This window comes from Dipodomys merriami, unplaced genomic scaffold (assembly GCF_024711535.1).
Source record: "Dipodomys merriami isolate MVZ:Mamm:240054 unplaced genomic scaffold, mDipMer1.0.p SCAF_5, whole genome shotgun sequence".
NCBI lineage: Eukaryota > Metazoa > Chordata > Mammalia > Rodentia > Heteromyidae > Dipodomys > Dipodomys merriami.
In genome coordinates, this window is record NW_027206068.1 from 54,690,510 (window position 1) to 54,714,581 (window position 24,072).

The 24,072-nt window shown below is 37.5% G+C and overlaps 1 protein-coding gene across 3 annotated transcripts in view; it reads left to right on the forward strand.

Annotated features, from left to right (window-relative positions):
* Cped1 (cadherin like and PC-esterase domain containing 1) overlaps positions 1-24,072 on the forward strand; it is a 241,967-nt gene that overhangs the window by 131,036 nt on the left and 86,859 nt on the right. The gene's annotated exons all lie outside the window — the stretch shown is intronic.

Consider the following 24,072-nt stretch of genomic DNA (forward strand, 5'->3'; position numbering starts at 1 on the left):
TAACAACAAACTTGTTAAGGACCCAGCTAAGCTGACACATGATAATAGATGCTCAGTGTCTCAGCATGGAGCTCTCTTCACGTTGTCTTGTCCATGCACAGCGTCCCCTTCAGGTCAGTGTAGTGAGTACAGCCTCCTGAAAGCTCCCAGGCCCCTGGGTGGGCCTGGCTGGGTGGGGTGGAGGTGCGGAGCTGCTGCACAGCAGTGGTACCTTCAGAGTTCTCAATGAGAACTTGTGAAGTCTGAAGTTAAGATGCCGTGACTTTTACCTTCAAGCTTAGAAGCAAGGGGTATCCACCCTCTGGGGGACATAGAGAAGGAAACGGTGGAAGCATCATGAACAGGATCTGCAAATTACTGTCTGCTGACAAGCATAGTGTCTTCTTCCTCAGCTGTGCAGGGGAATGTACTCTAATGAGGGCAACCTTTTGAGCCAGATCGTGCAGAGTTATTTTTATTTGCTAAGGAAACTCATATTTTAAATTTTTGAATTGTCATTCAATCAAAGGGAATTTCACATTGTCTAAAAGTATAAAGCAAGTAAAAATCACTTTGGAAGCTATTAATTAATATATTTTAAAGAAGGTAGACTAGAATTTCATGGCCAAAAAGGTTTATGAGACAATGGTTTAGATGAAGTTATTGTTTTTGATGACAGAACCTCTCTGAAGCTTTAGTGTAACAAATTTCAAGGGGCAGTCCATGAAAGGGAGAATACATAGTGTGTTTCATTTTCCTGCTTATCCGATGTCACTCTAATAAAATAAATATTAATATTTGTTCCACTGAGAAAATATTGGGCTAGTTTAGAGAAAATTTCAACATATGCCCCTCTTAATTTTCTGCTTTCCAGTTTCTTCTATTTTGGCTGTTTGCCATCTCAGTCTTTTTCTGATTTTGACAAACAGATAAGGGAGCCATGAAAAAATGCTAAAACAATGAATAAAAACCGAGATAAAGTTGAATTTGTGTAGATGTGGACACATGTTTGTAGGTATATAATTATTTTCAAACCAAATATTCTTACCTTTTTGGTGGAGCAATTTCTCTTTCGCACACTGCTGGTTGGACTAGAAAATGGTTAGTGATTTTGGAAAACTTTGACTATTTATTAAAGTTAACTTCATACATATCCTATAGGACTGTAGGATAAACTAGTTATCTACCCATGATGCATGAAGTTGTACATATATCAACAGACACATGTGAAAGACAATCAGATCAGTTTTGCTCACAAGAGCTAAAAGGTAGAATTAATCCAATAAGGAAAATGCTGAGTCTAATACCACATTGTCTACATACTTGATAATAAATTAATCAATGATACACACATCATGATGAGAATAAAGATTAAATACAATATAAAGATATGTTATATTTCATTTATATGAGGTTTACTTGCCAGCAAAGGTAGTCTCTGAGTCTATGATAATATCAATAAGAATGGTAGTTATCGTGATGGTATGGGTTACTCTAAGCATGAGGCAACTTTTGAGTAAATGTCTCCAATCTTGACTTTGCCAATGTTCACATGTAACTGGGTATATAGAATTATGAAACCTTAATTGACTATGTACTTATGATTAGGGCAATTTACTGGATATAAATTATATACTATGTAAAATATGCAATACATGGAGATACTTACATATAAACTTCAGCTCAATAAAACTAGAAAGAAATGTTAGTAGGAAGGTATGCATTGTTATCTTCGAAGATATGCTTGCTTACCTTCTCAAATAGCATATTAATCAGAAACAAGATAATTGCCAGGCATTTACCCTGGAGAACAGATTATGTTAGGAATTTATTACTATAACGAGAAGAAAAATAACAGAAAGTTCTTGTGGGATGAATCTTATAGGTGATTGCAGAAAAGTAATTTAGTCATTTATAAGGAACTTTTACAGAAGGTCTTAATTTAAAGTTTATGTGTGGTCCTAAAATAAGTGGTATATTTTATAACATGGAAAAGTGTCTAATAAGTACAAGTATTCTGGAGGTTTGCCTTTTCAAATTGTCAAATGAGTGAACAGGACAAAAATTGGCATGAATATTATAGTTTGGTTTGGATACTTAAGCTAAGCCAAACAGCCTCACAGACTGGGAAAATCCAACAGTGAGGTAGCATTTTCTCACCATGTGCTGGAGTGAAAATGCTAATGCAAAGCTCTTTCTCCACTTTCTTTTATGTTTAATCTTATTAGAGTGTTTAGATTCATTGAAAGCTAATATAGTCCAACAAAGGATCTTATCCAAAGAAACAATGGGATAAAAATCCCCTGTCAATTTTTGGGTTTTGAAAATTTCCAAATTAAGCTAATATATAAGCAGTTATATATTATAAAACTTAAAAACATTGAGAATGAGGAAACAGAAGAAACTATGAAAGAAAATGTATTCATTACCTGACTCAGGTAATTCTAACCTCGCTGTATATCACCTCTATAATAAAAAAAATTAAGCTAAAAAATAATATTTACACACACATACACACACACAAATATTGATGTTCAAACTGTTCTTTGAAGAAGAAAGAAGGATGGCCAATAGACACATGAAGAAATGCTCAACCTCCCTAGCCATAAAAGAAATGCAAATCAAAACAACATTGAGATACCACCTCACCCCAGTTAGAATGGCTATAATCAAGAACTCTAACAACAACAGATGCTGGAGGGGATGTGGACAGTATGGAACCTTACTTCATTGTTGGTGGGAGTGTAAACTTGTTCAACCACTTTGGAAAGCAGTATGGAGGTTCCTCAAAAGACTTTACCTAGAGCTCCCCTATGACCCAGCAATCCCACTTTTGGGCATTTACCCAAATGTTTACAAACAAGACGACACTAAAGCTACCAGCACAACTATGTTTATTGCAGCATTATTTACCATAGCTAAGATATGGAACCAGTCCAGATGCCCCTCAGTAGATGAATGGATCAAGAAAATGTGGTATATATACACAATGAAATGCTATGCCTCCATCAGAAAGAATGACATTTCCCCATTTGTTAGGAAATGGAAAGGCTTGGAAAAAATTATATTAAGTGAAGTAAGCCAAGCCCAAAGAAACATACCTCCCATGGTTTCCCTTATTTGCAATATCTAGTATATGTATGAGTCAAGCAGGAAAGGTCTGATAATGTGATGTTAGGAAAATGAACCCTTAGATATGTATTTAAATGTTTTTTTCTTTTATGCATTTGTTTCTAACTCATTTATAAGATTATTTCTTTGTAGCTTTGTATGTACCTCCCCCACAGTATAACCCCTGCTTTCACTATATTTGATGTCGGTATAATTTGTGGAGGAGATGGGGAAAAACAAGTTGTTTAAGGATACAGGTGGACCCAATGCAACTATGAGAAGTACAAGTTGTCATGTCAAAAACAAACTTTACAACTTTGGTGCGGGGGGGGGAGGAAGGGGGATTGGGTGGGGGTCGGGGGGAGGCTGGGAAGGGATGTGAAGGGTAAACAAAGGAAACAAAGGAGGAGGCTGCAATGATTAATAAGAAATGTACTCATTATCTTGCCCATGTAATTGTAACCCCTCTGTACAGTATGTTCACAAAAAATTAAAATTAAAATAAAAAAAGAAAAAGTCATATAAGTTGATGTTAGGGAAATGAACCATAAAAAAATGCTAGGTTGTTTTATTTGAATATCCAAAATTTATACGTGCAAATCTAAAAGAATAATTAAATGTTCATGATAGTTGACTTATTGGTAAGGAAGAAAACATTGCAATTTCTCCTTTTAAAGTACATTTTCATCTAACAGACTATTATGAAATTTCAAATAAACTTTGTTAAGCATTTGTGTTGCTGTAACAAAATTCCTGAAACTGGATCACTATAAAGATTGGAAATGTATTCCTCATAGAATACACTGATCTTGGAAACCCAAGATCAAGGCCCTGGCCTTTGTGTCTGATGAGGCCTTATAAATACGTCCGTACTTGGTGGAAGTTTCCAACAGGGAAAAGGGAGAAATGTGTCCCCACAAGGAAGAAAAGCCAAAGAGCAGAATCATGGCCTAACTTGGTTCTCTCTAGCCCTTTCATAAGGCACATGAACCCATTCACAAGCTAATCATGTCCCAACGATCACAGCTCTTGTCATCAATACAATAAGGATTAAGTCTCACCAAATATATTTGTCAGTTGCTAAAATATTACATTAGTGATTTCCAAGTTTTGAACCTAGGGCTTCATCCTTACTAAGCAAATGCACTACCACTTGAGCCATACCACTAGTATGACATTTTAGTGACTAATAAAATAGTTAATTGTTAGACATTTACATTGTTCATATTTTCAATCATTAAGTACCTGCTTAGCCATAAAAATCTCCTAAAAATTTACTTAATGACTATTATAATTATTATAATAATGAAAAATTTGGTATAGTAGCCACAGACAAATTTCAGTTGTTTTGGGTGAGGGAGAAAGAGGTAATTTAACTGATACAAAATTGGAAGCAGGGGCAGGGGAGGTGGCTCAGTGATAGAGCGCTTGCCTTGCATGAGGCCCTGGGTTCAACTCCTCAGCACCACATAAGCAGAAAAAGCTGGAAGTGGCGCTGTGGCTCAAGTGGTAGAGCGCTAGTCTTGAGCTGAAGAGCTGAGGGACAGTGCCCAGGCCCAGAGTTCAGGCCCCATAACTGACAAAAAAAAAATGGAACCAGGGGTTTCATCGCCAACACTGTTGACAGGTGGCACTGGGTAATTCTTTGGGAAGCTGGCATGAGGGCTGTCTAGTGACACCTGACACAGGATTCCAGTAGTATCCTTCCTCCAAATTGTGATAGCAAACTCTGTTTTCAAACATTGCCAGGGTCACTGTAGGACAACATCAATCCAATTGCCAATCACTGATTTAGACCAATTAACAGTTCCTGTTCTTGTCCTGTGTATTGATTAGCCGCATGAATACTTTCCAAGTAATCCTTCCACATTATGTGTTAGAGAGACATTATCTGTTTTCGTCTTCACACTTTTACTCATTCCTAGTCAGTGGTATCATTCCAGCAGCTCTTTATTCTACTCATCTATCAGCTATCTTTTCCAATTGTAATGCAATTAATATAATCACAAATGTGCATTCAGTTGAATAAAAAGTGCTCTGACTGAAACATAAAAGCATCATAGAACATACTTGGACTGTTTTTTCATTTTGATTTACTCATAAGTATATAACATTTTGCTGTTAAGAGGAATGATTTAGGTAGTAATAAATAAACTTATTGTGGCTGGAAAATGTCATGCTCAGAATTAAGAAAACATATTTATGTTCTAAGGAAATGAAAATACATGTGGAGAAGTATTTCTCTTTATACCATTTCCTAAATCTAAGTTTTTGACATGGATAACAATAAAACATTCACTGAGGTTCATTTGTATAACTAATCTATGGTCTCATATACATTTTGCTCCTGAAGTGTTGTGTCAGAATAAAACTATAAATCAAATCTACAGAGCAGTTGGACAGCACAAACCCATAGACCTATTTGCTAAAAATCAGTTTTGATTTTAAAATATATTACAATTTGCCAAATAAAAACAACACATGAAAAGAAGATACAATGTATATACACCTAGATAAATATAAATATATAAATAAAATAAAAATATAACTATGTGTGTATATTTGTATATATGTATATACTTTGTATTTTGTACTTGCTAGACAAATGCTCTACCACTTGAGATACAGTTCCAGTATGTTTTCTTTTCTTTTTTTTTTCTGATTTGTTTAATTTTTTAAGATAGTCTCTTGTTTTTTTTTACCTTAGTTTGCCTTTTTACCATGACTAGCCTCAAAACATGCTCTTCCTGTGTTCTTCTCTTGAGTAGCTCAGAGTACCACAGAGCAGGACATATCACTTTTTACAAAAGACTTGTCTGACATTTGTCTACATGTTTAAAATTGGTTTGCTGATTTTAAAAAATAATTAGCCCTTTAGATGGTGAGTTATTAAATGGTGTGTGAATGACTTCAATTACAGTATTTGGAAATGCTTTATAATTTTCTCATTTATTTTTGTACTCTTTCAGTACCACAGAGGAGTATTATAAAATACCACAAAGTGATAGTTGCCTAATGTCTTGGCATATATTCCATAATAAGAGAACAGAAACTCACTTCTCAATGATAAGAAAAGTTAGTTTTCCAAGCTTTAATATTCATTACATGCCCATGTTAGCATTTTTTAAGTCACAGTGTCTACTTCAGCTTATCAAGGAATGTGATTTCATTTTCAACAATAGAATCCGTGCTTCAGGGAAATGCTCTTAACTAGTGCGAAGTCATTAGGTGCAAGGCTTTGTTCTAAAACACAATCTGTGCTGGGGAGGCAGGGAATGCTGAGCGAGCAGCAGAGGCATGCAAGGCACAGTGCAATGCCTGTAGAACTTGTGTTTGTGCAAAGCATTAAGCACTTTACCTTCCTGTCTTATTCAATGTTCCCCACACACCTATAAACAAAGGTGATTTTTATACTGTTTCCTTTTTCCTTTGTAGACATACTAAGGCTTTAGTAAGGTGAGAAGCCTTCTCCAAGCTCTCTTAGTGGCAGGGTGGGATTTGAATCCATTTACAATGGGTCTGCATCCTGCTAAGCCCTTCCATATGTTAAAAACTCATGTAACTCACCTAGCCTACTATATTGTAGATTCACTTGTCTAATTAAACATGCCTGTTCAAACACTTTCATGAGCCACAAACAGTGTCGTGTGCCATAGGCAGTGTGCCTACCATGGCTGGTAGCTAAGCTGACATTCCTCTTCTATTTTGGCCTGATGGCTGCACTATAGACATCCATTTTATTACCAGTGGCCTGGGATGGATGGGTTATTTCAAGTCAGGTTAAGTGCTGTTGACTTCCACACTGAACCTTTTGAATGAGTTCAAGTTCTGTTGGTACAAGTTTGTTCATGAACTGAGAAATCCTTTACCAGCTTTCCTCAATGGTCCATCTGGAGGCGGAGATTGTTAAGATCATGTTTCAAGGCCATTTTGCACATGAAATTTTATTAGATACCTTCTCAATAAAAAGCTGGACTTGGATGTGATGTTGAATGCCTGTCATCCCAGCTACAACTGGAAGCCAAAAAATAGGCTGGTCAGTGTCTAGGCATTAGCCTGAGCAAGAAATGAGGCCCTATCTTAAAAATTAGCAGCAGAAAATAGGGGCAGAGACATTGCTCAGAGGTTAGAGTACCTGCCTCATAAGGCCAAATTTCAAAGCCCCGTATTTTCAAAAGAAGTCCACCTAGAAGAGTAAACAAAACAAAAACACCTACAACAAGGAGGGACGTGAAATGTTATTTCCACAAGCACAGTGTGAACTGGGCATTTGGAATATATAGGCCTTCTCGATGGCCAAGAAGCATTTACAGATATCCAGGGCATGGAGATTCTTGGCAATCATTTTCTTATAAAGCAAGCAAAGATATGAGCAGTGCATTCCTTATTTCATGATCTATTTTAGCACTTGTATAAAAGATCTTCCGGTCTTGGTGAGAAAGTGATGTTAAACACTCATCGCCTGAGTTAATATAACTTATGGTCAGATAAGTTACTATTTAAATAAAAAAGCATGCTCAAAACATCTGTTCTATGTTGCTCCCAGCCACATTTACTTCTTTGACTAAGAAAAGCGAAGTTTTACTACTGTTAACCTAACAGAGCCAGTACAATATGGAAGGGCATTGTGTTTTCCCGGCATCTAAGAGCATCCAGAGTTTACAGAATACAAACTTGTACTCTACTGCATTTTCTCCTTTTATTTTCTTGAAATTTATGTTTTGGCAGAGAGTTCATGTTCTGATTTCTTATCCAGACAGGACAATAGAAATGAGCCCTTAGAGGGTATTATTATTGTTGTTGTTTGTTTTGAAAATGCCTGCTGGAATCATTGTATTTCAGATATGATGTGAGCTTCTGAAGGAGGTTGTAGCTAGAAGAGAAGCACATGAGGTGATGCCCTTTGGTAACACCAAGCTGGAATGCCCCTTTTCTGTAGGCATTCATGGCTTGAAAAGGTCTTTGGCTATTTTATCTTGCATTCTCCGTGTTCCTCTCCATTTTCAAGTCCAAACTAATTCCAGCAGAGATACTCACCAGGAGAGCAACAATGGTGACAAATGGTAGCTGCTCAATTAAGCATTTTTGTGTCTCCATATTACAACCAAACCAATCCTAGAATATGATAATCGATAAATGACATTTTTAAACAACATAGTTTAGTTCTCTGTATGACACGTTCAAGCAATAAATTCCTATGAGCCCATTCAGAGTAAATATGAATATCCAATACAAGATTTGACTGAAGAAATGGCATGACACCCCATGCTATACTATTTCTAAGGTTTGGAAAGGAAGCCAGGCATAAATTCTATCCTAGTACTTCACAGACCAAAGCAAAATTACCACTGCAAGTGACAAACACAATAAGAATAATTTCATTTCTCATGTAAGTATGCATAGTTACAATTCAAGTTACTTAATGCCTGTTTTGTTCCAGGAACTATACTGTTTATATACATTGTTTAATTTTGTTAATAATGAAGACATTACCATCTATATAACAGCACAGTACTTTGGAATTTTGTGTCATCTTTCAATGGTCTTTGTTAGCACAGAAAAATCAACAATCATTTATATTTCCCAAAGCCACCAAATCTAATGCTTGCCTTAGAAATAAATAGTAAGGAGCTATCTAGACATTACTTTTTTCTCACAGGCTCAGAAAGTAGTATACTGAATTGTACTCCTGGAAACACATGGAAAGTTAATTGTGTATCATTGGGGCCATTTATAGAGTCATTAGTCAACCATGTCGATGTGCTTTCTTTCAGCAGGCTGTAACAAATTGCTTCTTGTTCAAAGAAAGCTTGGCCCAGTGTTTCTATTAGGTAATGCCAAGAAAATGTTCCTGTGCACTGACCAGTAAGGTTTGCTAGTGAGTATGTGCTTTAGGCACAGAAATGAGAATGCAGTGCTCCATGCAGAGGGCCGGGCCCACCTCAGAGGTTCAGGATGCTAGCATACATGTTCTCTGAAAACAGAGGAGGACGTTTTGTTGTAAGGTAAATCATCCCAGAAGCCACATTTTAAAATACAGAATATTGGAGTCTGTATTATACAGTTAACAGGTTGCCAGTTGTTACAAAGACCTGCAGCATACAAATACACATAACACAGCTAGGAAACATGCTAAAGAGGAAAGAAATAACAAAAACAATACCAACAAGCCAATTCAGCCAATGGAGAGCTGAATTGGGACACCATGATACCTGGAGATGAGCCAGGAGACAAGATACAGGACACGATCACGGAGACACATGTGGCATGGAGTCTGGCAGCTAGCCTGGTCCGGGCCTAAATAGGTAGGCACAGGGTGCAGATCCTCAGGAAATTCCCAGTCCCAGGCACTGGATTGACAGATTCAGTAACCTATCAGCCAAGTGCCTGCCCCTGTCTCCAGGGATCCAGGCACGCCTATTACCTGAAAGGCAGGTGATGGGGGTGGGTTGGGGGCAGTGTGTCTTTCCCCCAGCATGAATACAAAAGGCCAGACCTATAATCCAACACGATGTCTTACACAGGACAGTTACTGAGTCCAGATGTACTGAGTGCCTGGAGTTTCCCCTTAAGGAAGTCAGTCATGCAAAAACACGGATCCTAAATTACAATGCTTGATGCAACTCCATGGCCTTATTGGTTAAATTTTATTGGCATATGTCTTGATATATCAAAGTTTAAAGATGATAAAAAAAGATGTTAACAAAAGAAATGCAGCATATTTGTGAGAAAATACTAAATCATTACTTTAAAAGCCTCCTAAGATGAACCTACTTTGCCAATTACCAAGTCTGCAATAGCCAATCAACAAATGAGATAATTATAGATCAGAACATTAACATAGAAGGCATAATTATTATTATCAACTCCCATAGTGTTTATGGGCTTGCATTTTTTGTTAGGAACTACATGAATACATTTCTCTGTGTCAATACTGGCAATGAATGAAAAACTAATTATTGGTGTAAAGCCCCCAGAATAGCCTGACTGCTTAGGACCTTGGCATCCTCCTTTTCATGCTAAGTCCTTCTGTGATCACAACCCCTCAGTCTGGCATGCTGCCCTCCTTGGCAACTGGCTACACACTGCCAGGGAACAGCCTCTCACCCCCTTTCAAAGACAGAGCACAAATATTAGATGAATTTCCTTTGAACCTTGTTTCCTTTTGGCTTTTAACATAGTCTAGCTGCTTAGAAGGAACAGGTTCCGGGAGGCACAGGAATGCCTTCCTAATCATCTATTTTTTTTTTCTTTTGGAGAAAGAAGCAAATACAAAAAGAATCTTTTACATTTCTCCAAGAGATTTGGTATTCTTCACATGATTGGAAATGGTGTCTTATCTCTTCAGGATTTCATTAGGGCCTTATACTGCAGAATGTGCATTACTAATTATCTAGCCCATATATGGGGTACTTGGATTTCTCCGGGCAACAATAGTAGAATTAGTAATAATAAGCCTCAGTCAGCTTCTACATCTTGCTTCCTCTGAGATCCTACTTCTTCTAGCATCTCCATGTGCAAATAGACAGATATTAGCCAATGTGTATGTAAATGATTCCATTTAATAAAATGATAAGTGTCCCATGTTAGGAGGAAACATTCCAGAATGTTATATTCTTTTAACACCATTATCCAGTTAGAACATTTTAAACCATAATGATAATAATTTCCAGCTGTCCCAAATCCTAAAAGTGAAGTGCCAACCCCCCCACATATATTTTGTTACTGAAACATGTGTAAACAATTATGAATATCTAAACCGTACTGGTATTCATTTTCAAACTCTTTCCAAACTTTAGGGGGAAGAATGCCTCTAATGAGTATGTTGATAAATACGTCCGACTTCAAAAGTTGTTTTGGCAGACCCATACAGTGAAGATTTCACTTTTAAAAGAAATTGGTATAATAAAAAATGGTATAAAATTTAAATTCCACATTCAAAAAGAGAAAAAATGCATTCATGCAGTTTATCCTTCTGATTTGGAAAACTTGGGATTGCCAAGACTGTTCTGGAGGTCTGCAAGTGAGCGTTGCGCAGTTATTTTCAGTGAGATTTTGATTGGGGGAGAACAATGGGAGACTCTAGCTCGATTCCTGCAACTTTCAGTCTTGTTCATCCTCACTACTCTCAGCTGCTGACTTGGACCCTTCCCGCCACTTCTCACAACCTTCCCCTGTGCTTACTTTATTACTCACAATTGCTGGGTAGAGGAAAGAGTAATCAATTTTGGCTAACAAAAAGCAGAAAAACATAAAACAATACATAGAATTGGGAAATTGAGGGGAGGACCAAGAACCAGGAACTATGTAATATGTAACAAAAGCACCTTGTCACACTTTGGGAAATAACTGGTCTGGATGGCACTCTAACGCCAGCCGTCGACACTGTGCACACTTCCTTTGCCAGATACCAAAGGCTGGTGTTTCTGCTTCAGGTGCTGGACATTAGGGCTACAAGCGAATGCTAAGCTAATCCTTCTTATTTGTGTCATCTGCTTCAAGTGTAGCATTGTGATGGGAGATCGAGGAGGCTAAGTTTAGGTCCCGTATACTTGTCTCTCTTACCAGACAGAGAATGCAAAAGTAACAGAGTTTAGAGTACAGAGTTCTCCACACATAAGATAGGATTGAAAATGGGTAATATTTACCAATGTCTTTAATCTAGTGTTTTATTAAGTCTGCCAAGAAGAAGATAGTTACTAGTTCAAAGTAAGGAGTCCATTCTCATGAGACAAGTCACCTGAAGAAGCAGAAAGTTTTTCTTTAAAGCATTCAAAACATAGACTAGTTGATGATTTGGTGACAGTCTTAAAAAAATCCTTGGGTATTACAGGCAAAGGATCAGGTGACTTTTTAAAGCTGAATAATCCAAATATTTTAAATAAATGAAAATCTAGAATGCCTTCAGTCTGAATTTATTGCTACTCCTCTTTGTTGTCTGTGTAGGCGTTCATAAGTACCAAAGCAAAAGTTCAGGACATCCCATGTTTGATTCCAAGGGGCCTGATCAGATCCTGTGTCCTTATGCTTTTCCAGATGGCACAGGCCCTACCCACTCGCTGATTTGGCTCAAGGTTTAAAAAGGGCTGTAAGCCATACTGGATTTGAGGATTATATATGCTATTTGCCAATCAGTTCCTCTCTAGTCTAGGACATTTCTGTAGTTGGCTTTTTATGTTCCCTGTAGCTCTTAGTTTCATTTTCCTTTGCTGGCTGCCTTCCACATAGTTTAGTGATACTTGGTTTGGAGTCAGGACCTCATGCGTGCTAGACAGATGCTCTACTGCGCCAGCCACAGTTACCCTTTTTTATTTCATTATTTTTCAAGTAGTATCTTGCATTTATGCCTCCGCTGCCCTAGACAGCAGTCCTCCTATTTCTGTGTGGCTGGAATGACAGGATTATAGCACCATGTCCAGATATTTATTGGTTGAGGTGGAATTTGGGGACCCTGTTGTCTAGGCTGGCCTCAATTCAAAATTTTCCTGATCTCTGCTGCCCCATTACCTAGGACGATAGGCCTTACCCATCACACCTGACTGCAGGTGTGTATTTGGTGTTTACAGAATTCTTCCTCTGAAAGACAAAGGACCATTCTGACCAGGGCCACCCTTGCTATAGCTGGCTGCCTTCACTTTTCTCTCATTCTTCTTCTGTTATTTTTTCTTAAGTGAATGATTCTCAAACTTGAACATACATTGAAATCTGCTGGGTTCTTAGAAGAGATTGCTGGCCTAATCTCTCATTCTGGCATAGGTAGGCCTAAAACAAAGCTCAACTGAGTTTGTAGGTTATGCTGGTGCTTTGTATCTAGTCCAGGAAGTGGACTTTAAGCTTATGCCCTTCCCTTTTCCATGTTCAAAAAAATGTCTGTTCTAGCCCAACACAGTGTCTCACTGAAATCTCAGGTAAGGTCAGCAAGAATAGTACTCCATCTCAACACAAAGACTAAGTATGGTGACATATGCCTGTCATCTCCATTATGAGCAAGAATAAGCATGAGGCTCATATTCCAGGCAATCAAAGGTTAAAAAAAAGAGATGATCCTATCTAAAGAAATAAATCAGTAAAATAACATGGCTGTGGGTATGGATCAAGTAGTATAATTCCTGCCTAGCAAGCATGAGTTCAAATCCGACTACCTGACCCCTTCACTCTCCCACTCCCTCTCCCCGCAAAAAATAAGCACCTGCTTTCAGGATTATGCAGTTCTGGAAATTTCTCTTTTAAGTACAGTTCTGTATTCCATTTAGTAGGCTGATGAGCCACAACGCCACTTCTGGCTTCTTCTACTTATGTGGTGCTGAGGAACTGAACCATGGCCTCATGCATGCAAGGCAAGCATGTGGGTAAAGCCACAAGAAGTGGGTTTCTCTGGGGAGGCTTCAGAAGGTCTTCTCTTATTTTGCCATCCATGAACTGAAATCTCCTAAACTGTGAGCCTGAATCAAGCTCTTTGCTTGTAAGCTGATAACCTCAAGTTATTTGTTCTAACAATGGAAGGCAAACCAACAACGTGGAGCTTCTTCTAATATGATTTCCAATCCTCTATGGACCACTGTTGTCCTTTTTGATGTAATGTTGTCTGGTTCTTCTTTGAACTGATTCTGAAGAGCAAATATTATTTTCTAAGTATATTTTCCTTGAATTTTCTAAAACAATGTCAAGGGAATGCACGATTTGTTTCTGTAACATGTCACAACAAACTGAATATTGCAATTATTATTTTGATATCAGGAATTACTATAAGTCATAGTTTTATGTGCCTTTATTAAGCATTACTCAAATCTATAAAAATTAAAAGGGAACTAAAGCAAAAAAGGGAGAGCTCATCAAATATCAGGTGAAGAACTGCCAAAAAAAATGTAGTGTAGGCTGGGAAGGTGGCTCAGTGGTAGAGTGCTTGCCTTGCATGCATGAGGCCCTGGGTTCGATTCCTCAGCACCACATGAGCAGAAAAAGCCAGAAGTGGTGCTCTGGTCAAGTGGTAGAGTGCTAACCACAAGCTGAAGAGCTGAGAGACAGCACCCAGGCCCAGAGTTCAGGCCCCATGACTGAGAAAAAAAGAAAAAATTAGTGTATTTAGGTTATAAACTTCCTCTAAGTATTTGGTATGTGTTTTTGTTTATACCTGTTTTTTAAAGCAACTTCTAGGCCCAGATTCTAAAAGCAAACATATACTTTTTTTTTCTGGTCGTGGGGCCTGAACTCTAGGCCTGGGCACTATCCCTCAGCTCTTCTGCTCAAGACTAGCGCTCTACCACTTGAGCCACAATACCACTTCTGGCTTCTTCTGCTTATGTGGTACTGATGAATTGAACCCAGGGCCTCATGCATGCAAGGAAAGTCCACCTTCCAAGCCCCTAAACATGTACTTTCTTTTACTGAAACTTTGAAAATTGGAAACTCCCAGTTGACAAGTAATAAAAATAAAGACTGCTTATTAATGGAATGCATTCACTTTTGAGAACATAATTTTGCATGGATATAGCAAATAATTGATATCCATTAATCCTTGTATTTCACTGTGTAAGAGTCATACATGCATGTGATATCAATTGTCCAATATATATATATAAATATTATTTAAAGAGTCCTCTTATACAATAATGTTCCCTACACTTTAACTTACTTCTTTGATGTTTGGTTTCCTTCCTTAGTGACCTCACACCAGAGTTCAACTACATTCATGTCCTTCTTCAATTCTCTAGATGTTTAATCACCACTAAGTCTCAAGTTTAAACATTATTTTTTCCTTTTCTTCTTTTATTCATATATGTATTTCCCCTTATATATCTATGAGGGGAGACAAAAAAATTATAACTCAAGAAAAAGTCCTGAAATATTGTTAGGTTGAAATTTGTGAAGATTAAGTATTTCTTTGGTTTCAGTACTTCCTTTAAATCATTTGTACTCCATTTGTTAGATTGCAAGTCTCTACAGCATTAGATCAAAACATAATTTCATGTATCTGTGGCTTTTTATAAAATTGATTGCCATCCAAGGTGGTAGAAGCATTATAACGAATGTGGCTATTTTGATGAATCAGCCTCCTCGTTATTGATGTTCAGTAAATTGATACTGTTAACTTTTGAATGCGCCTTTGAATCAACACAATTTACCTACAAAGCTGAGCCATTTGGGTTTTTTGGCAATTATTTTTTATATTATAAAAAGTACCACTCATACACTCCATTTTGTAAAGTATTATTCTCTCCTATATGTGGATTGGATATGGCACCCAGAAGGCCTGGATTTGTGATCCGGCTGTCTCATTTAGATTAACTTGGTATCACTGAGCATGCCACTTAACTCCCTAGAAAACTGTCATCCTAACTAAAATATTGATAACACTTGCCTCAATCTACATTATTGGATTGTTATTAGAATAAGGTGATAATGGATGTAAAATCTTTCTGGAAGTAATGAGGTATTACAAAGCAGAGAGATATTGTGTCACATCCCTTTACATATTAGACAAATAAATTAATTATAAATGATTCCAGTTCATTCTGCTTTAGCATTTCAGTTTAGCACACATCTGAACATCCTGCTTCATCAGGGGAAAGACTGCTTGTTTTCTTTTATAATAAACTGTAACACATTACCAAATTGTATGATATTGAATAGTAAAAACAATTCATGATGGTATTGCCTCTGACCATTTCAAAGGATGTTTATCTTTGAATTTTAAGAGGTAAAATTATTTGGGTTCCTTTTATCTTTGGAGTAATTCCATGTTTGTCATTCCTTTTAAAGTTAAGATCATAGAGTAATAAAGAAAATATACAATAGGTGATGGCATTTTGTTAGATGCTACAAGAAATCAAGGCAGGGGAAAGTCCTTTAATGTAAAAATTCCTAAGTGTTAACAGATCATGAAAATCAGCAACAACTGTTGTGCTAAAGATCACGATCCACAAGTAGAGGGCAGATAATTCCCCTCAGATAAAAAGGGTGCGTCTGGTGTTTGAGCTGTGGCCACATTTGACTTTCATGTCCTTCAGGGACCCGACACACTTTGTGAGAGAAGAAAGTCAATGCAGCTGCTTTTGCTAATCAGTCAATACATGTCAGGTCCTCAGGGAGGAAGGCTAGAAACCCACCAGCCTGGCTGATGAACAGCAAATGCTGATAAAGTTACCCTCCAACTCTGTCTACTCCATCAGGTCTAAAAATGTAATTTAGATGATTATCTCTGTGCCTATTAAACCTATGACCTACTGCAATCCGTTTGAAGTCAGTCTGCTTACACTTGTTAATAGGAAGAAAAGAAGGATTAACTCAGGTTCTGAAACTAGAATGAGTGTAGGAAACCATCCACTGCCCCTTCAGGAAAGAGCAAGAACTCTCAAAATGAGGAAGAATAGGAAACATAGAATTTCTTTCTTTGGGGGTAAGGAAGGAGTTTTGTGGTTTGTTTACTTTATAATCATACTCTAACAAGGTAGGACCTTCCATTCAAGATCACAAGATTATGGAGAGGGATCCTAGTAGAAATTCTGCTTGAGAAACCTCATGGTCACAGAGACATTGTCTGCATTCAATAACAATTTGAAGCAGATGGTTATACATATTTGGATAAAAGTTAAACCATTTTGTGTGGCTTGCAAGGTCTGATGGAACTTACTGGAAGCCATTCATTTGCAAGTCTGCTGCTGCTGCTACTGCTGCTGCTGCTGCTGCTGTGTGTGTGTGTGTGTGTGTGTGAGTGTGTGTGTGTGTGTGTGTGTGTGTGTGTGTGTGTGTGTTCTCATGTGCCTGTGCACACATGCATACCAGTCCTGGGGCTTGAACTCAGGGCCTGGACACTGTCCTTGAGCTTTTTTGCCCAAGGTAGGTGCTCTACCATTTGAGCCACAGTTCTACTTCCAGATTTTTGGTGGTTAGTTATAGTTTCATGGACTTTTCCACTTGGGCTGGCTTCAAACTGTGATCCTCAAATCTCAGCCTCCTTAGTAACTATGGATTAAAGGCACCCAAGGGAGTCTTCTGCTTTTATACTTTCCAGAGCTAAAGTCAGTTCCAGGTGCTTACCTGGTTAGACTGTTTGTACATGGAATAATTCTTTACTGGATTATGTGTGAGACCTCATTGCTACAGGAGCACTTCTTACTGGAGAGTTGTAATATGTTGAGAAAGAGGCTTAGATAAAATCTGATTATCTGTTGTTTTGTTTTGTTTTGTTTTTTGTCAGTCTTGGAGCTTGAAGTCTGGGCTTGGGTGCTATCCTTCAGCCCTTCAGCTCAAGGCAAGCGCTCTACTGCTTGAGCCACAACACCACTTCCAGTTTTCTAGTGATTTGTTGGAGATAAGAGTCTCACAGACTTTCCTGTCTGGGCTGGCTTTGAACCATGATCCTCAGATCTCAGCCTCCTGAGTAGATAGGATTACAGACATGAGCCACCGGTACCCGGCTATCTGCTGTTTTATTTGAGATTTCCTGTAAACATAAAACCTACAATGATCATTTAAAATGTACAATTCTTAAGATGGTAGCAAGATGTTCATATTTCAAAATTAGTCTTTTCTATTTCCAAACTTAAACACTCCATATTCGTTTAAGTTTTATCGTATAAACCTAATGACTTCTAGCTTTCATTCGTCACTCTTGTATCCTCATGCTTGACAGATTGTCTGACACACAATGAATATTGAATATATATTTGCCAAATGGATAAATGAATGAGCACATTAATCTGATGTGGCTCTTGTGACCAGAGTAGAGAGTGGCAGCCAGAGTGATATTTTTTTTCTATGTGTGAAAAAAGAAGAATAGTCTTAAAATATTATTCCTTTCAGCTTTGACAAATCAATTTTGAATTAATATCCAAGGTATATTCTTTTATAAAATTGAAGGGAATGTGTTTGGAAATACATTTTATTTTCCCAGGACAGAGGACTCCATCAATGTAAACTATTTTATCAATGTCTGGTGGGAATAAAAGTCAGATATCCTTGGCTAGATAGATAAGGACACAAAATAGTGGGCAGGACTGTCTCCAACCTGGCGGAGGAAAGTTACTCAGCTAAAGATACTTGCCTTGTTACCATTAGGCTTCAGGTCTTAGCGCATTCACCTTTTGTGGCTTGGCCCTGTGCTTGAACCCCTTGCCTCCATCCTATCAGGAGTCCTTTCCTCTATACCTGTGGGTAGAGGTAAGAGAGCCAATCATAGGGAAACCAGTGTTTGTGCTTCAGAGTGAAGAAACCAATTACGAGTCTCCCTGTAGTGCAAGTCCACCCATCAACCAATCAATCAGTCCAGGAGCCTGCCCTTAGCGGGAAGAGAAGCAGTGACCAACTGTATCTAAGGCAGGCCTAAGAGAGAAACTGTAGTTTCCTAGTTCCAAGGCTTCTTCCTTGTATATGAAGTCCATTTTATTGTTTTCTCATTTTGAATAAATCTGCTCTATCTTATTTGAATATTTCCCTGACCTTCAAATTTTCATTAGTGGAGAAAACAAAGCTGACCCTAGAGGGTATCTAAAAAACAAAACAAAACAACAACAACAAAAACACTTCCTCCTTTGACTGTTCCCTCCCACTGTCCTTTTGCACACAACTAAGTGACACTTCTGTGTACATGCATATTACTCTACATACTTCTTACTTGTCTCAATATCCTTGTCACTTCACAAAGTGTGATGATGATGATCCTGAGTGCTGGTTGAATGTCTAAGTGGTGAAGAATAAATCCATACAAGAAATCTACATAGTTTTCAGTTGATTAAATCATAAGAAAAGACAGAAGCCTGGTTTTCCTTTGTTGTCCTAAGCAAAAGAGGATGTATCTCTGAGTCCTATCTTCATCATTAATATAGAGAACTTGACACTTCTCCTTCTAGATCCTATGCAGTTTGGCTAAAGAATCTTTTATTTCTGGGTATAAATGTAGAGTTTTTCACTTCATTATATATTTATATACATATTAACTCCACTAATATGATTAAATAAGCTTAATAATGATAGGTATGAAATACTTACACAGAGCCTGACAATAAAGTACCCAGTGAAAGTAAACACATTATTATAGTGTTATTATTACAATATGCTAGCTATAATGCTGATTAAAATAAACCTCATCTCTTTCTTTGCATAGCTTGGAGTGTAGTGGGAAAGAATTATATTCAAAACAAACACTAACAAACCCATTATAACTGTCATCAGTACTGTGGTGAAGACCTGCTTCTATCATTCACTGAAATTTCCAAGAATGAGAATGTTTTTGTGCTTTGTTTTCCTTTTGTCTTGATTTTTTTTGGGCGGGGGTTGGTCTGGTCGTGGGGCCTGAACTGTGGGCCTGGGCGCTGTCCCTCAGCTCTTCAGCTCAAAGCTAGCACTCTACCACTTGAGCCACAGCGCCACTTCCAGTTTTTTTTCTTTTTGCTTATGTGGTGCTGAGGAATCGAACCCAGGGCCTCATGCATGCAAGGCAAGCGCTCTACTACTGAGCCATCTTCCCAGTCCATCTTTTGTCTTGTTTTAAGGCTGAGTTTCTCAGAATGGGATCAGCCTGCCTCCACCTCCCAAGTGTGGGAATTCCAGACATGCATCCCCAGGCATGGCCCAGAGATGAGATCTTTATGTCTCTCTACCACTGAAATTTAGAAAAATCTCTAGGGTAAAACTTTAAAATTACTCAAGCATAGATGTCTGCTGTACTCTATCTAATTTTAGATATTTTCCAATGGACTGGGTGTGTTTTAACCTATGGAAGCTATAACATTTTAGATTATTAAATGAAAAAATGTAATGTCTAAAGTTAAAGGAGACCATAAAGTTAGTTTACGATCACTTATATAACCAATTAGGTAGTACATTTTTTCTGATTAAAAAAAAATCTGTATCTTTATTGCCAAAATGACCATTTTCCAAATTGTATTATTTATATGATTTCAGACTTTATTCCAATTAAGATTTTAAAATATACAATTATTTTATATCTAGACATCATTTCTACTACCTCCTGAGGTTTCCCTCTCAACATTTTCTTGTAGGGAAATGTTATTAAATAAAACATGTTAAAGCCTACTTGGACTTTATAAATCTCATTCAATAAGTGAAATGTCATCTGTAAAGTCCCTGAGCATTCATAAACATTTCCTAAAATCCCAATCCCAGACCCATACTGTGTGTGCCTTCCCACCATGGTGGATAAGTAGTGTTTCTTGCTATTTTAAAACCAATCAATGCTCAAACATCTTGATGTAACAATTCCTAAATGCCAATGCATTCATATTAAGATCAGTGATTAACTATTAAATGGTCTTGAAATGCACAGTGATACATTTTCAACTACCATCATGACTTTGGAATTTAGAATCAGAAAGTTTGATTCCTTCTCTTTTAGAAGCCTGTTTTCTTATACCTTAACTTGCAAAGGAAGACATTGAGGTACCTTATGGTGACAGCCATATAAACCAGACTGGCAAGATGGAAGTTAAGGACTGCAAAGATAAAACAATCTGTCAAGCCAAGCTGCTTGCACCATTCACAGAACAGATCCTCATGTCAGCCAGTCTTCTCTGCATGCTGAGGAGAGTAATTAGGCCTGCTCAGAAAGCAATTTCCTATAGATTGAATATTTGGAGATAGGTATTTATAGCATTTGAGATAATGGATGATTCTCTATAAAACCAGTGCCTAATTCACAGATATTGAAAACCACACATAATTTTCTTTCATCTCACAGTTTTATTGACAATGTCCAGACCAAAATACTTTTAATGTTTTCTTTAATTTTTATTTTTGTGTGCCAGTTCTGGGACTTAAACTCAGGGCCTAGATGCTGTCCCTGAGCTTTTTAGGCTCAAAGCAGGTACTCTACCACTTGACCCACAGCTTGACTTCCAGCTTATGGGTGTTTTGCAGATAAGAATTGGAGATAAGAATCTCACAGACTTTCTTGCCCAGGATGGCTTCAATCTGTGATACTCAGATCTCCTGAGGAGCTAGGGTTATAAGCATGAGCCACTGGCACCTGGTTCTTTCTAATTATATTTTAGTATTCTCGTTAAATGATTGTACAGATGAATTTTTATTCAACAAATAAGTTTATAATGCATCTTGATCAATGTCACTCTTTTAATAATTCTTCCCCTTTGCTCCAACTCAACCCCTCCCACAATTTTCCTAATTTCATATGATCTATATTGACTATTATGACTGCATTCTCCCCATTCCTTAAATTTTTAAAATTAGAATTGTACTAAATATTTTTTCTTTAATATAATTAATATATTTCACACAAATCTTTACAATCACAGAAAATTATATATATAAAGGCAGGGCCATGTAACCAAAGTATTTTAGGAAACATTATTACAGAATTTTGACTTACTTACCTGTTCTTTGAAAATGTAAGGAGGACCTGAAATAAATGTGTAGATGATAGATCAATAAATAGCTTAGTCTAAACACTCATATTTTATGTTTTAATATTATATATCTTAATCTGATAAATCAGTCACAAATGAGATATGGCCTATGAAAACTTGAACTAAGTGCATGTAGTTGATTACTAAGTGAAGGACAGATCCAATAGCTCTGTCAAGCTAAGAACACTCTCGACTTAGTATCAAATGTTATTCATATCTCTAGTGATAATTTCAATTTTGTATAGAGTAAATGAGTTTGAAGGACACATTCGACAATTGTCCTTTTTCTTTATATGTACCATATTTAACTTATAAATAGAAATTATCCTTGAAGATAAAGATTATTCATTTTGCTTGGGAGCTGGACAAAGTTCCATGCCTTCATTTGTCACTTGTCAGTGACTTGCAGTTTTTCATGGGTGCATTTTGCTACTCAACCATAAAATGATTACATTTAACCACGTTCATGGAATCTTAAAGTTCTGTGAGGCACACACTAATGGCACCCTCATAGTATGGAAACAAGTCACAGGGCAGTATCTCCATTAGTCAGATTTCCATTACTTTGACTAGATACCTGTGATAGTCAACAACTTAGAAGGAGGAAAGATTATGTTTGGCTCAAGACAGAAAGATGTTACAGTGCATAGTTGTTTGGCTAGCTGCTTTGAGTGAGCAAAACATGATGGCTGGGAGCACATAGTGGAACAAAGCTGTTTACCTAGTGGCATCAGGAAGCAAGAAGAAAGGGAGAGGGGAAGTGAGCAAGTGAGTGAAAGAGCGAGCAAGTAAGTAACCTAGCGAGAGAAAAAGAGAGAGAGAGACAGACAGACAGACAGACAGAGACAGACACTCAGACAGACAGAGAGAGAGGCATGTATCCCAATATCACCTTTCAGGGTAATGAATTTCTCTAGCCTCACCTCATAAAGGTTCCCCTGCCTCCCTACAGCAATAAAGATTGACAACCAAACCCGTAACACACAAGCTTGGGAGGGCATTGTAGATCCAACAGTAGCACATTGTAGATACAGTAGTATCATGCCACACAGGATGGTGGGTCCTGAGCTAATGCAAGCAATTTGGTTCCACAGTTAATTTTCTATTCTTTTTTAAAATGTTATTATAAAAGTGATATACAGAGCGGTTATAGTTATGGGCATCAGATAATGAGCAGATTTTTAATATGGTTTTTTTAATTGAAAAAATACTGTACAAAGGGGTTACAGTTACACGAGCAAGGTAATGAGTACATTTCCTATCAAGCATCGTTACCTCCTCCGTTGTTTTTCCCCTACCATCGCTTCCCTCCCACCTCCACAACTATACTCCTCTCCCCGCCCCACCTAAATTGTAAAGTTCGTTTTTCAACATAGCATCTTGTACATCTAATTGTTACAATGGGTCAACCTGTACCCTTATTTGAGAATTTTGTTTTTTCCCTTCCCCTCCCAAAATTAGAGAAGTGTATATGCAAGATGCAGGGCATGACATCAAATACAGTGAATACAGGGGTTATACCATGGGGAGCATACAAAGAAACAAAAAATTCACATGGTACATTATGACAAAGGACAGTTGAAATCCCACATATTGGGAGAAGATCTTCACTGGTCATATAAAGGATAAGGATCTTATATCTAAAATATACTTGGAACTCAAAAAATTAAATCCCCCAACAACAAATCCTCAGAGAAATAACTGCCTGATAAATAAGTGGGCTAAAGACTTAAAGAGAAATTTCTCTGAAGAAGAAATAAGAATAGCCAATAGACATATAAAGAAATGCTCAACCTCTCTACCATAAAAGAAATGCAAATCAAAACAACATTGAGATTCCACCTCACCCCTGTTAGAATGGCTATAATCATGAACTCTAATAACAACAGATGCTGGAGGGGATGTGGACAGAAGGCAATCCTACTGCATTGTTGGTGGGAGTGTAAACTTGTTCAACCACTTTGGAAAGAAGTTTGGAGGCTCCTCAGAAAACTCCACATAGAGCTCCCTATGACCCAGCAATCCCACTTTTGGGCATTTACCCAAATGATCACAAAGAAGGTCATACCAAAGCTACCAGCACAACCATGCTTATCACATCATTATTTACCATAGCTAAGATATGGAAGTAACCCAGATGCCCCTCAGTAGATGAATGGATCAAGAAAATGTGGTGTATACACACAATGGAATTCTATGCCTCCATCAGAAAGAATGACATTGCCCCATTTGTTAGGAAGTGGAAAAATTTGGAAAAATTATCTTAAGTGAAGTAAGCCAGGCCCAAAGAAACATAGGTCCCATGGTTTCCCTTATTTGCAATAACTAGTATATGTCTGAGACAAGCAGAAAAGGTCAGATAAATTGATGTTAGGGAAATGAACCCTAAGATATGTATTCAAATGTTTTTCTTTTCTTTCATGCGATTGTTTCTAACACATTTATAAGATTATTTCTTTGTTGCTTTGTATGTTCCTCTCCCACTGTGTAACCCCTGCTTTCACTGTATTTGATGTTGGTATAATTTGTGGAGGGGAAGGGCAAAAACAAATAGTTTAAACAGGGATACAGGTGGACCCATTGCAACAATGAGATGTACAAG